The following is a 12,343-nucleotide window of genomic DNA, read 5'->3' on the forward strand; positions in this document are numbered from 1 at the left end:
ACACAAGGTATATAATTTTTTCAGGACAAGAAGGGAATTTTTTTTATATCATCTAGTTTTCTATTAGAAAAATAATAAAGTGATAAAGAATTGAAGAAACAAAAAAGCATTTTTTCCTCACTTTTATTTGAAAAATCTTTAACTCATCTACAAAAGCTAATGAAAATGCTAAATAGATTCTACTGTTTGTCCTGACTTTAGAAATACCCAATTATTTTATGTTTTTACATGTTATAGGCCAATGAGTACAAGTAGCATTTTGCTATTTCAAAACCATTTTTTCCAAATCTGGTCATTCTGCCCCATGTGCTATTTGGGACATCTTTGAAGCTGGCCAATGCGATTTACCCCCATTTAACCATATATTTTCGAAAACTAGACACCCCAGGGTATTTTAAATGCTGTTTTTTTAACCCTTTTTATGCACAAGATTCTAAAACCAGCCTTTGCCAAAGCCTGTGGTTTTTTTTTCTTCTTCACACAAATTGTACTTCAGTTGTTAGCTCCTGGTATATATCACTGTCAAACAACACCCCAATATGTGTTCAGCAACATCTCCCAAGTACAGTGATACCAACCAGGCATGGGTTTGTCAGGTTGTTTGGGAGGTTAAATGCCATTTTTTAATCTGGTACTTTGACATATGGTCCTTCTGCCAGCATGTCCTAATTGGGCCATCTTTGAAGCCAATCAGTTCAATTTATCCCATCAAATCATATATTTTTGAAAGCTAGGATATTTTAAATGGTGGTATTTTAACCCTTTCCATGCACTAATTTTATCACTCAACATTTGTGGTAGTATTTTATTTTGTGTTTTTTTTTATCATACAAGTACTTCAGGTATGAATTTACAGTATACGTCACTGTCAAACACCCCAATATGTGTTAAGCCACATCTCCTGAGTACAGTGATACCCAAAGCATGGGTTTGTTGGGTTGTTTGGGAAGTAAAATGCCACATTTGGGAAGTGCACACTTTTCAACTTGGAACTTAACAGCTGGTCCTACTGCACTGTCACTGGTCATTAAGCAGTTAAACCTTTGAAGGAAGAAACAAAAGTACAGATTGGCTAATATTTATTTGCTTAACATACTAGAGAATGCGTGTAAAATGTTTAGTGGAAAAACACCTCTTAAACATGCACACTTCTCTATTTCATGCAGTTTCCTCTGGCTCATCTCTCAACTACATTTCTTTAGCTTTTTTGGCCTTTTCAAGCTGTTTTTTCTATTTTAGTTTTAATTTTAACCATCATCATGCAGTCTCTTCTCTTTTAGATCACATTCCTGTCATTCTCTTGGTTGTATTTTGCAGTTTCATATACCCCGTCTGTTTTTGAGATCTTATTTGCACACTTATTTTACTCTTGCTTCAGTGGCTATTAGTATCACTATGTTTTTGTCTCTACTTTCTATTTTCTTGGCAGTAACATTGGCAGCAAAAAATGGCCCGTACTGAAAAACTCAGTGACCTTAAATGTGGCACTGTCATAGGATGCAACCTTTGCCACAAGTCAGTTTGTGAAATTTCTGCAACTAGATCTACCCTGGTCCACTATAAGTATTATTATTAATATTGTAAAACAGAAGTGTATAGGAACAAAAACAGTTCAGCCATGAACTGGGATTATGCACATTCACAGAGTTTGGCTACTGAGTGCTGCAGCATGTTGCGTGTAAAAATTGCCTGTCCTATGTAGCATCACTCACTAAAAACTGCCTCTGAAAGCAACGTAAGCACTGTGCATCGGGAGCTTCATGAAATGGGTTTCCATACCCAAGCAGCTGCACACGAACCAAAGATCACTATGTGCAAAGCGTCAGCTGGTGTGAGGAAACGTGTTCTCTGGAGTGATGAATCACGCTTCACTATCTGGAAGTCTGAAGGACAAATCTAGGTTTGAGTTTGCCAGGAGAACACTACATACTGGAATGCATAGTGTCTACTGTAAAGTTTGAGGAGGAGTAGTGGTCTGGAGATGTTTTCCATGACTCCAGAAAAGAATAATGTTAATGCTAAAACACACAAAGACATATTAGACAACTGTATACTTCCAGCTTTGTTGCAACCTTTCCTGTTCCAGCTTGGCTGTGCCCCTCTGCACAAAGCAAGGCCCATAAATTCATGGTTTGTGGAGTTTGGGGTGTAGGAACTCCAATGGTCTTCACAGTACTTTGACCTTAACTCCACTGATCACCTTTGAGATGAATTGGAACACCAATTTAAATCAAGGTCTTCTCGTGTCTGAGCTCATAAATACTTGTGGAAAGCCTTCCCAGAGGTTGGAAGCTTTTATAGCTGAAAGGGGGCGGCAATTCCATATTAATGTCAATAATTTTGGAATGGGATGTCCAACAAGCTCATGTAGGTGACGACCATGCGCCCACATACTTTTGGTCATACAGCGTATCATGATATTTCCTGACATGCAGGGTCAGGGAGGGAGAATCCCTCACTTACCAGCAAGTAAGAATGCAAGCAATACCACCATGTTGCAAAACCTTATAGGATCACTGCTTTGTGGGATGGATGGATAGAAGAAGGCGCACCACCACTACTGGGGCCTGGAGCATTCACTCTGTTTGCACCACAGTTATTCCAGCACTGCTTGCAGGATATTGTTCTGTGTGCTTTATCACTATAGGGTTTCAGTTATATGTATATATTTTAGTTGAAGTGGCACAAAATATCAAGTCTTCCTGTTTTCATCTTTTCCACATAATGATTCGTATTTGTAATAGTCCACTGGGTGTTCTTTAGTGGGCAGGTGTTTTAAGTTAGTAGGTATTGTATCTGGATTGGGTTAAGATGTCTAAACACTCGAAAATGCCTTGTTGGAATCCCCTATAGCTTAATGTCAGAGGTATCTTGGAGAAAATGATGCACCAGCTCAGGGGCATTAAATCCAAACCTGCTGAACCAGACCCACTTTTTCTATATCTTTAATATCAAATGTCTACTTCAGAATTTGAAATGCCCATAGTTTATAGACACATGTTGTGCTTTATTTGCTTATGTTCGATATAGTGTTTTGTTGTGCCTGCTCTTCCTACTTTACCCCGGTTGTATTGATGAGCACTCTGTGTAGCTGAACTGCTGTGAGACATTATTGGTGCAATAATCCCCTAAGGATAATGCATTTATAGCCCTAAAGTTGGCTCATTATACTCTTAATCACAAGGACTAATGGGCAGGAATTTTCTTGTTTGAAACAGGGCCATTATCTTGAAATCCCTGTAGACAGGGTCTTTACTTAGTACATTAGTTTATAAACCTTTTTCTCTGTGCCTAGCTTTGCATCATGGTATAATTAACATTGTAATGGCAGAAAAAGAGCCTTTAAACAAAAAATTCATCTTAAGAAAAATCCTACATGGTCCCTTCGCATCCGGGTAAAAAAGAAAGTACTAAGTAGTTTTCAGTAAACGGCACATATACTAAATTATAGATAATAAAATATTACATATTGTTCATGTGTAATGATGTATAAGAATAATACTAAGAAGTAAGGGGTGGCCAGGGAATAGGATCAAACAATGCAGCAGTACACCTAATGTTGTATAAAAGACACAAACTGAAAAGGATAAACATTGCGCAAGGATGACCAACATGTATGTATAAACCATATTCAAAAAATTAGTCACATCAAATATGCATTGGAAAAATCAGAAACTGAACTACAACCAGTGCTATATGTTCTGTACTTGGAGAACATTAGCCTGCAGGGGCCTACTAAATGCTGAATAGAACAAATTTGAACACATATCATATACTGTCGCTACCAGCGCATTGACTAATGCTGCATCAGGGCCCTTTAGTTTGTAGTTCTTGTTCATGATAAAAAAATAAAACAGTTTTGCTATGACTTGACGAGACTGGAATCATTTTATAAATGAAGACACAATGGTGGCATCAGGTGGTGATCTTGCTGGCAGATAATCCTTCTATACAAACTGGTTCCCCAGTTTTCAAATTAATAAGCAATTGGGTAGGTTAGTTTATGGGTTAATTTATATAACAGGGGTTCCAACATGCAGCTGCTGCAGGACTCCCATAATACTCTTTCAGCTAAGGGGCTGGCTGAGGAGTATGGGATATGTAGCAGCTGCAGCAGCTGGAGGGCCACAGGTTGGACACCCCTGTTATTTAATAAGAAGTTTCTGTAAAGCAACAACATATCGGTTCAGAATCTCCAGAACAGCTACTACACAGAGCTACATAATCTCTTATAGGATGGCAGAGCTATCATTAAAGTGTATTTGCTTTTTCAGTACACTGGAGTCTATTTAGTAACAAGTCAAAAATTAAAGGTTATCTTGATAGACCAGAATTGACTAAAAATGGTAGTTGTAAGTACACTTGACTGGATTAGATTGAACATTGTGTGAGTTACAGGTGAGAGCATCCAAGTTCAATTACAACTTGCATGACCTCACCTGCAAATTGCAAAATTGTCTATTAAAAAACAATCTCTTCAAGCTCTATTAACTTTAAAGCAAAAAAAAAAAAATACAAAAGTGGAAATCTGTGTCCTCTCTCTAGGCAGTTGTCCCATCCTTGGGATAATGCAATCGTAGAGGCCCTTGCAAGAATCAAAAAGGTTCACATGGTTACATAGGCTGAAAAAAAACATGCGTCCATCAAGTTCAGCCTTTACCATATCTGTTAATTGCTTGCTGTTGACCCAAAAGAAGGCAAAAAACCCAGTTATGGCTCTTTGCAATTTTGCACAAACTAGGGAAACAAATTCCTTCTTAACCCGAGAATGGCAGTCAGATCTCGTCTTGGATCAAGAAGCTGTTTCCCCATAATATAAAAAATATATCCCTGAATATTATGTTTTTGCACGTATTCATCCAGTTGTTGCTTAAATGTCTGTACAGACTCTGATAAAACTACCTCTGCAGGCAGAGAATTCCATATCCTTATTGTCCTTACTGTAAAAAACCTTTCCTTTGCCTTAGACTAAATGCGTGACCACGTGTCCTACGCGTTGTCCTCTTTATGAATAGGTTTTCAGACAATGGTTTGTATTGGCACCGTATATATTTATATAATGTGTTCATATTTTTCTAAACTAAACAGATTTAAATTAGTTAACCTTTCTTCAATTTCTTTTATTAATTTTGCATCTCTGCACCTTTTCCCTGTGCTATAATATCCTTCCTTAGAATAGGTGCCCAAAATTGCACAGCATATTCAAGGTGTGGTCTTACCATTGATTTAAAAAGGCAATATTATATTTTTAGCCCTTGTGCCTTGATGCCCCTTTTTATACATGACAATACCTTACTGGCCTTAGCAACTGCTGACATTGAACATTATTGCCTAGTTTGTTGTCTGTAACAATTCCCAAATCCTTCTCATTTGTTGTTATCCATAATTCACTACAATTTAAGGTGTAAGTTACTTGTGCATTCCTTATCCCAAAGTGAAGGAGTTGAAAACTTTTCGAAGAGGGCCTCTCCAGTCGCTCCACTTGCAGGTTGAATACAGGTACTGCATTCAACTATGCAAGTCAATAGAGCCCAGCTTTCTGATCACTATGTGATTAGTAAAATAAATGAAAAAGAAAAAAAATCATATAAAAATAGTTTAAGAAAATGGTAACATGTAAAAATAATTTTCCACTGATGTCACCAATCTCACATGGAAAGAGTGCAAATACTGGCATTTTAAATGCCCATGTCTACAAAAAAATGTATGATTTGATGGGGTTAATTGAATTGGCCGGGTTCAACAATGTCCCGATTAACACCAGGGGAAGGATGACCATATGTCTAATTTCCAATTTGAAAAATACACACGTCCTATATTTGGCTTTCAGACCACAAACAACCCGAAAAACCCATGCAAGGGTGATATCACTATGTGTTGCTGAACACATATTGGGGTGTTGTGTGACAATGACATATACCAGAAGCAGTAAATGCATACCTAGAGTACAATGTGTGTGGGGAAAATACACATTAAAAAATACTACTGCTAACTTTGACAAAGGCTGGTGGTAGAATTAGTGCATGGAAAGAGTTAAAATACCAGCATTTGAAATACCCTGGGGTGTCTAGTTTTTTTTTAAAAAAAATATGGTTTTATTCGGCACATTGAATTGGCCGGCATCAAAGATGTACCAAATAGGGCATGGGCACAGGATCACCAGATAAAGTTCAACATTGAAAATGTGCATGCCTCAAGTGTGGCCCTTTTGCCCCAAACCCATGCATGGGGGGTATCACTGTACTCGGGGGGATGTTGCTAAACACACATTGAGGTTTTGTGTGATGGTGGCATATACCAGAAGCTATAAATTCATACATGAAGTAAAATGTGTGTGAAAAAACACGCAAACCAATGACTACCACAAAGTTTGACAAAGACTGGCGGTAGCATTATTGCATGAAAAGAGTTAAAATATTAACATTTGAAATACCCTGGAGTGTCTAGTCTTCAAAAATATATGGTTTGATGGGGTAAATTGTATTGGTCAGCTCCAAAAATACCCGAAATGGCACATGGGAAAGATTTATCTGATTTAAAAATGGTTTTGAAATAGCAAAACGCTTCTTGTACTTATTGCCCCATAACGTGCAGAAAGAAGCAAAACAAACAAACAAACAAAAAACATTAGGTATTTCTAAATTCAGGACAAATATTTAGCTTTTATAGATGAGTAAAATATTTTTCAACTAAAAGTCAGAAAAAAGTCCTTTTTTTTCTAAATTTGTCACCAGATTTTATACTTTTTTAATGGTAAATGATATGATACAATCAAAACAATGACATCTAAAGAAAGCCCTTCTTGTCCTAAAAAAATATTCAACTTGTGTGGGTTCAGTAAATGAGAGAGAAGAAAATTATTGCTAAACATGAGCACTGCAGAAATGTTAGAACAGCCTTTGTCACTCTCAGTGGCGGTTGTGACCGTTCTCCGGAACGTGACGGTGCATCTTGGGGTGGGAGTTCGGTGTCGCTGAATGCCTCGTGATCCAGGCATTTCAGCGTCATCGTTGATCGCCTCCTAAACTCTTTTAAAACGTTTTAAACAGTGTATGGCGGACATTGATGCCCCAGGGAGGGGCCAGACACGGCCCCTGATGCCAATCGCGGTGTTGCTGAATGTTTCAATGTTGATGCATTACAGCAACACCATTTGGGTGCAGAAAGCAAACGTAGATCGCTTTCTGCACCCATTTGAAATCAAAAGAGACTATCTCTATGCTGAAGCAACTCCACGTTTCCTGAATCATCCTAAGCCCTCTGCAGACCACCATCTGAAATCAAGCACTCATGGGGGGGCCTTGCAAGAATCAAAAAGCTTTTCTGAAATATCCTAAGCCATTTGCAGATCACCATCTGAACCCAACCACTCAGCGAAGCCCTAGCAAGAATCAAAAAGATATTCAATTACATTTGGACTTTGTTTTGCAATATATGCAAGCAAGTTTACTTGTTCATATTTTGTATATTTTAAGAATTTTTTTTTCATGTGTATGTACCAAATGTGTATTTTGGGGGGATTGTTTCTCTATTAGCAAAATGTTGTTTAGCTGGGGAAAGTACATTCCTTTATCTTTACCCCCGCCTCCTACAGTCCTAACCCCTCCCCTTTTCTAACCTAAAACTATCTTCTCACATTCATCTCTCTCTTTCCCCTCTTATAGCTTTCCTGAAACATCCCATGCCCTCTGCAGATCACCATCTGAAACCAAGCACTAACACACCCACTCACCACCATTTAGCCCCACTTACTGCTACTACTCACTTTTTTCACCTCTCCTTTACTCCATACTACTCCCTTTGATTGTAAGCTAAGAAGCCTACCATTCCTGCCAGGAACTTTGTATAAAAGTACCATAAGGCTAGATGGCAAGCTCACAGCAGGGGTCTGAGCTCCTGTTGTGTCTGTATGTATTAATGTATATTTGCTATGTATGTGTTAACTGCCCCAATTAAATTGTACAGCACTGCTTAATTTGGTAATTAAAGGTAATTATAAATGGGTTAATGAATGTATATTTTACCATTTGCTTTAGCTCTACTACCCTGCAGTCGAATGTATACAAGGCTGGTGTTACTTTCAACAAGCCTAAATACGTGTGGGCAAAAATTAATTTGGCAGATGGCTGCAGCATTTGCAGCATCAGCCCAAAACTTTTTTTTTTAAAGTGTCACTCCTGGAACATGCGTGTTTGCTTAGATGCAAGCATCAGACACTGAGATGAAGCAGGTTCCACCTGCCATAGCTCCCTCTACACACAAATAAAAACCACACAAACCTTAATTAATAAAAATTCTCTTTTTGACAGGGAACGTAATTACTTTATGTATCCTGACTCATATTCAAGGAGCATAGGCATTTTTATTATTGATTATTTATTATTTAAATAATATTTATATTTCTTAACTTTAATTTACAAACAAATCAAATATATATTTCATGTTATTACTATGTCATAACTTCCAAATATCGTTCTTCAGACAGACCATCTTTGGGACTCAAACCATCCTATTCCTCTCTACTTTCCTCATGTCTCTATTCTCTAGGAGATCAGAATGTTTGCTGGGTATAAGTGTTCTACAGTCCTGAAAATCATAATAATGTTTATAGCAATAGTAGAAAATGTTGATCAGTTAGGAAGTATCACAAATGCCTCACTCCTTAGCTGCGCATTGAACCACACTCTATAACGCAAAAGTGCCCCACCTTGACTGGGTTTTGTGTACTTGGCACAATGTTACAGAATTTGTACCCTAATCTTAATGAAACTCAGACATGAGAATTCTGAAACAGAATTGTGAATCACAGTATACAGCTGTCCAAGTGCAGAACAAATTGGCGCCATAGCTGTGCCAACAGCAAAGCCACCTGAAATTACAGAGTTCTTATGAAGTGGGAAAAGCAATAGCAAAAGCTTAACATTTGTGACACAGTAACATGGGGTTAAACCAGTGGTGCTGACAAACATAATCACACAAAAGCCACTGATGCTCAAGGTTCTCCAACACAAATGATTTTACTGATCAAATACAATCCATGATGTTGCATCATTAAATCACATTGACTAATTCACATTCCATAAACAAAATGTGGTTAAACAGCACAAACAACATTTTAAATAGCCTGGCCATCACAACCATAAAGCATTCTTCTTATTCACAGCAGAGCAAATTATCAGAGCGTGCAGCTGCCAGTACAGAACCGAGGCATATAAACCACATATGGCTGCTTCCGAATGTAAATATGCAGGAAGCATTACATTCAACAATTTGTGCGCCAGCGCAGACAGCAAGTGCAGATCAGATCATCATGGAATCTATGCCTTTCAGTGCCCAATTAAGGAGAAAAGGCATTTGTGAAGCACCAAAAATTAGCAGTTTAACTCTATAATTGTATATATATATATATATCTATATCTATATATATATATATATATATATATATATATATAGATATAGATATATATCTATATATATAGATATATATATGTTTGGTCCACTATGAAAATCTTAATCATAAGAATAAAAAAATATAGCAAAATCAGAAATGTTTGAATTTATTTCACAGACAGGCACAACTGCAAATGCAAAGTATTTTTAAACCCTGGTACAAGAACAGTATGCACGTTTCCAAGGTTAATATGAAAATATACAAAAACATGAAATGTTCATATATGTTAATAACACCTTGCCGATTGTTTGAATGTTTTTTTTTCGTTCTTTGCCGATGAGTTGCCATTTTTATGTTAGGAAGAGAAAAGGCCATCTTTCTACTTGCTTTAAGGCTCAAAGTATACTTTTAGTGGCAAAAGGCTACAAGAATTGAATACAAAGTTCTACATGAACAGATAATTAGAGTATTTTAAATAATTTCCTTTCATATTACTGCTCCTTTCAAGACCCTCATTTAGCTCCACACACACAGTCGTACGTTCTATTACTGAATATTGAATAGTCCCTGAAAGAAAAATGGCGTATTTCTATATTTACATGTCTAAATTATAATTATGGCAATATGAATTTTCTGGAGGGCATGATGGACATTAAAACCCTATCAACCATAAAAAGCTGATTATTGGGGTTGGTGTCTATAGCTGCTGCAGTATATAACATCTATATTATATAGTTATTAAAAATGAAGACTGAGGTGCATAAGAAATCCCATGATATCTTACTCTAAGTATGAATATAGGACATCATTAAACAGTTAAGTTCAACATGTACATTGTGTATCATGTTATTGCTAAATACACTTTTAGGTAGCCTCATTGATGTTTTTTTCATATTAACAGAGACATTGAAATAGAGGAATCATCCATATAGAATAATAAAGCAGTGAGTCACTGAGTTTTCACAGAAGATTAAATAAAGCACTTCACTATGTCATCAGCTCATCCTTGAGTGTAAGGCTACTGTTGATTTTAGAGCACAAGATGCAGTTCTGTATTTTCTCTTCCACATCTTGCAAAAGGTCATTATATCTTTATTTAAACCACACAGGAGAGGAAAGAGGGGGCGAATCATCACACTCAATGGAATGATTTCAGAAACAAAACCTTTTTTATGTTATTGCATATTGCCTACAGATACAGTGAATTTACTCCTATGTTGCCTTTTCTTTCCAACACTGAATTTCTTAATATGCAAGAAAAAGAGCAGCCCATTAATAGTAAACATCCCTGAAACAGAAAAGTTATATAAATTATATGTTATAAAGTATTTATGATAACTTGCGATAATTATAGCCTTTATTTAAACATATTCAAAATAGAAACTGCACAGTCAACTTAATACTCGTATTGTATGGGGTATAACATATAATATATATATATATATATATATATATATATATATATATATATATATATATATGTTGACATATTGATCCTATGTTGTCGTTTACAAACTGATTTAGAGCATGACTTAGTGGGTATTATGTTCAAAGGGCAAATCTGGTGAAATGGCAGCCCTTTTACCACTTTGCCTCAGAAGAATTCTTTACATATAACCCCCATGTGTATATGTACTTAATCTTTTGTTCTGGTTCTGCCTCTCTCCTATTAACAGCAGGATCCAGCTACATATGTCAATACCAGCATCATACATCAACTAAGACAATTACCGTACAATAAATACTGTACTATAACCATGTTCTAAAATAGAAATTAGCATTTATCAAAGAAAACATACTATTTATGTAAAAATATATCTCAAGGTAATGTTAACCAAACACCGCTGTTTGTCACTCACAGATACAATATTCTTTAAATACACTGGCTAAAGAACATCAGAATGATAAAACAAATCTGAAATGTATAGATTTCCCTGCAGTATGACAAGTGCCTCATGTCACTGATGTAAACATTTATTTGTTGATAAGGGGAATCTTCTTGAGTTCCAGGCACCCTGAAGAATGTTGGGAGTTCTGAGTATCACAGGCTTATCTGACTTACTAAGGGACATGGTTCATTATTTGACAAAAGTCCTTCAGATAATACAGGTGCTAGACTGAGTCTTCAACCTGCTGGTATTTTTCTTACAGCAACACACATCCCCAGTTAGATGTTTAATCATTCAGCCCTGTGCCCAAGACAACCATCACCTGCATTACTGCCAACCTTTGTCCTCATACACATTTTTTGTTCCACGTGTATTTTAAAGCTGCGGTTTTAACCCAATGCTTTATATACAACACACAAAAGTAAATGACACTTTGTACAGCATGCAACAACAATCTATACCACTAACGTCTATTAGAATTCTTAATAACCAAAAAAACCCCCACAATCTAACATGTTCAATAAAACATAATTAATGAAAAACATACAATAGGTAATTATGTATCTTGATAAGGATATTACTTTTGCAGATATTATATGTGCAGATGCACTGTTTTGGTGAGAATTCTTAAGCATCACTTAAGGGTATGCATTTCATTGGAATTACTTTCAACTCAACCCAACCCAACCCAACCAGATGATGAACACATTTTCATAGATCACTCATTTTTAAAGTTCTTTGTGAATTCAGGCCTTGAGTAATTATTTCCCATTGCTGCAGTCTTCTTTCATAACTATTTACCTAGTTTGAAATGTGGCATATTTGTATATATATATATATATATATATATATATATATATATATATATATTTATTTATTAATTATAAATCTTCATACGGATCCATACCTGACAAAGTAGCATTTTACTGACATAACAATGCCCTGATGACTATACCCTGTTGAACCCAATGTAGGTGATCAGTCTTGACACATACTTCAGACTAAGAAATAACAATATATATATATATATATATATATATATATATATATTCAGAAGTACTAT

General features: G+C 36.2%; 1 protein-coding gene across 1 annotated transcript in view; it reads right to left on the reverse strand.

Moving 5' to 3' along the window:
* The window catches only part of DOK6 (docking protein 6), a 192,906-nt gene that overhangs the window by 179,852 nt on the left and 711 nt on the right, over positions 1 to 12,343 (reverse strand). The gene's annotated exons all lie outside the window — the stretch shown is intronic.

This window comes from Spea bombifrons, chromosome 5, assembly GCF_027358695.1.
Source record: "Spea bombifrons isolate aSpeBom1 chromosome 5, aSpeBom1.2.pri, whole genome shotgun sequence".
NCBI lineage: Eukaryota > Metazoa > Chordata > Amphibia > Anura > Pelobatidae > Spea > Spea bombifrons.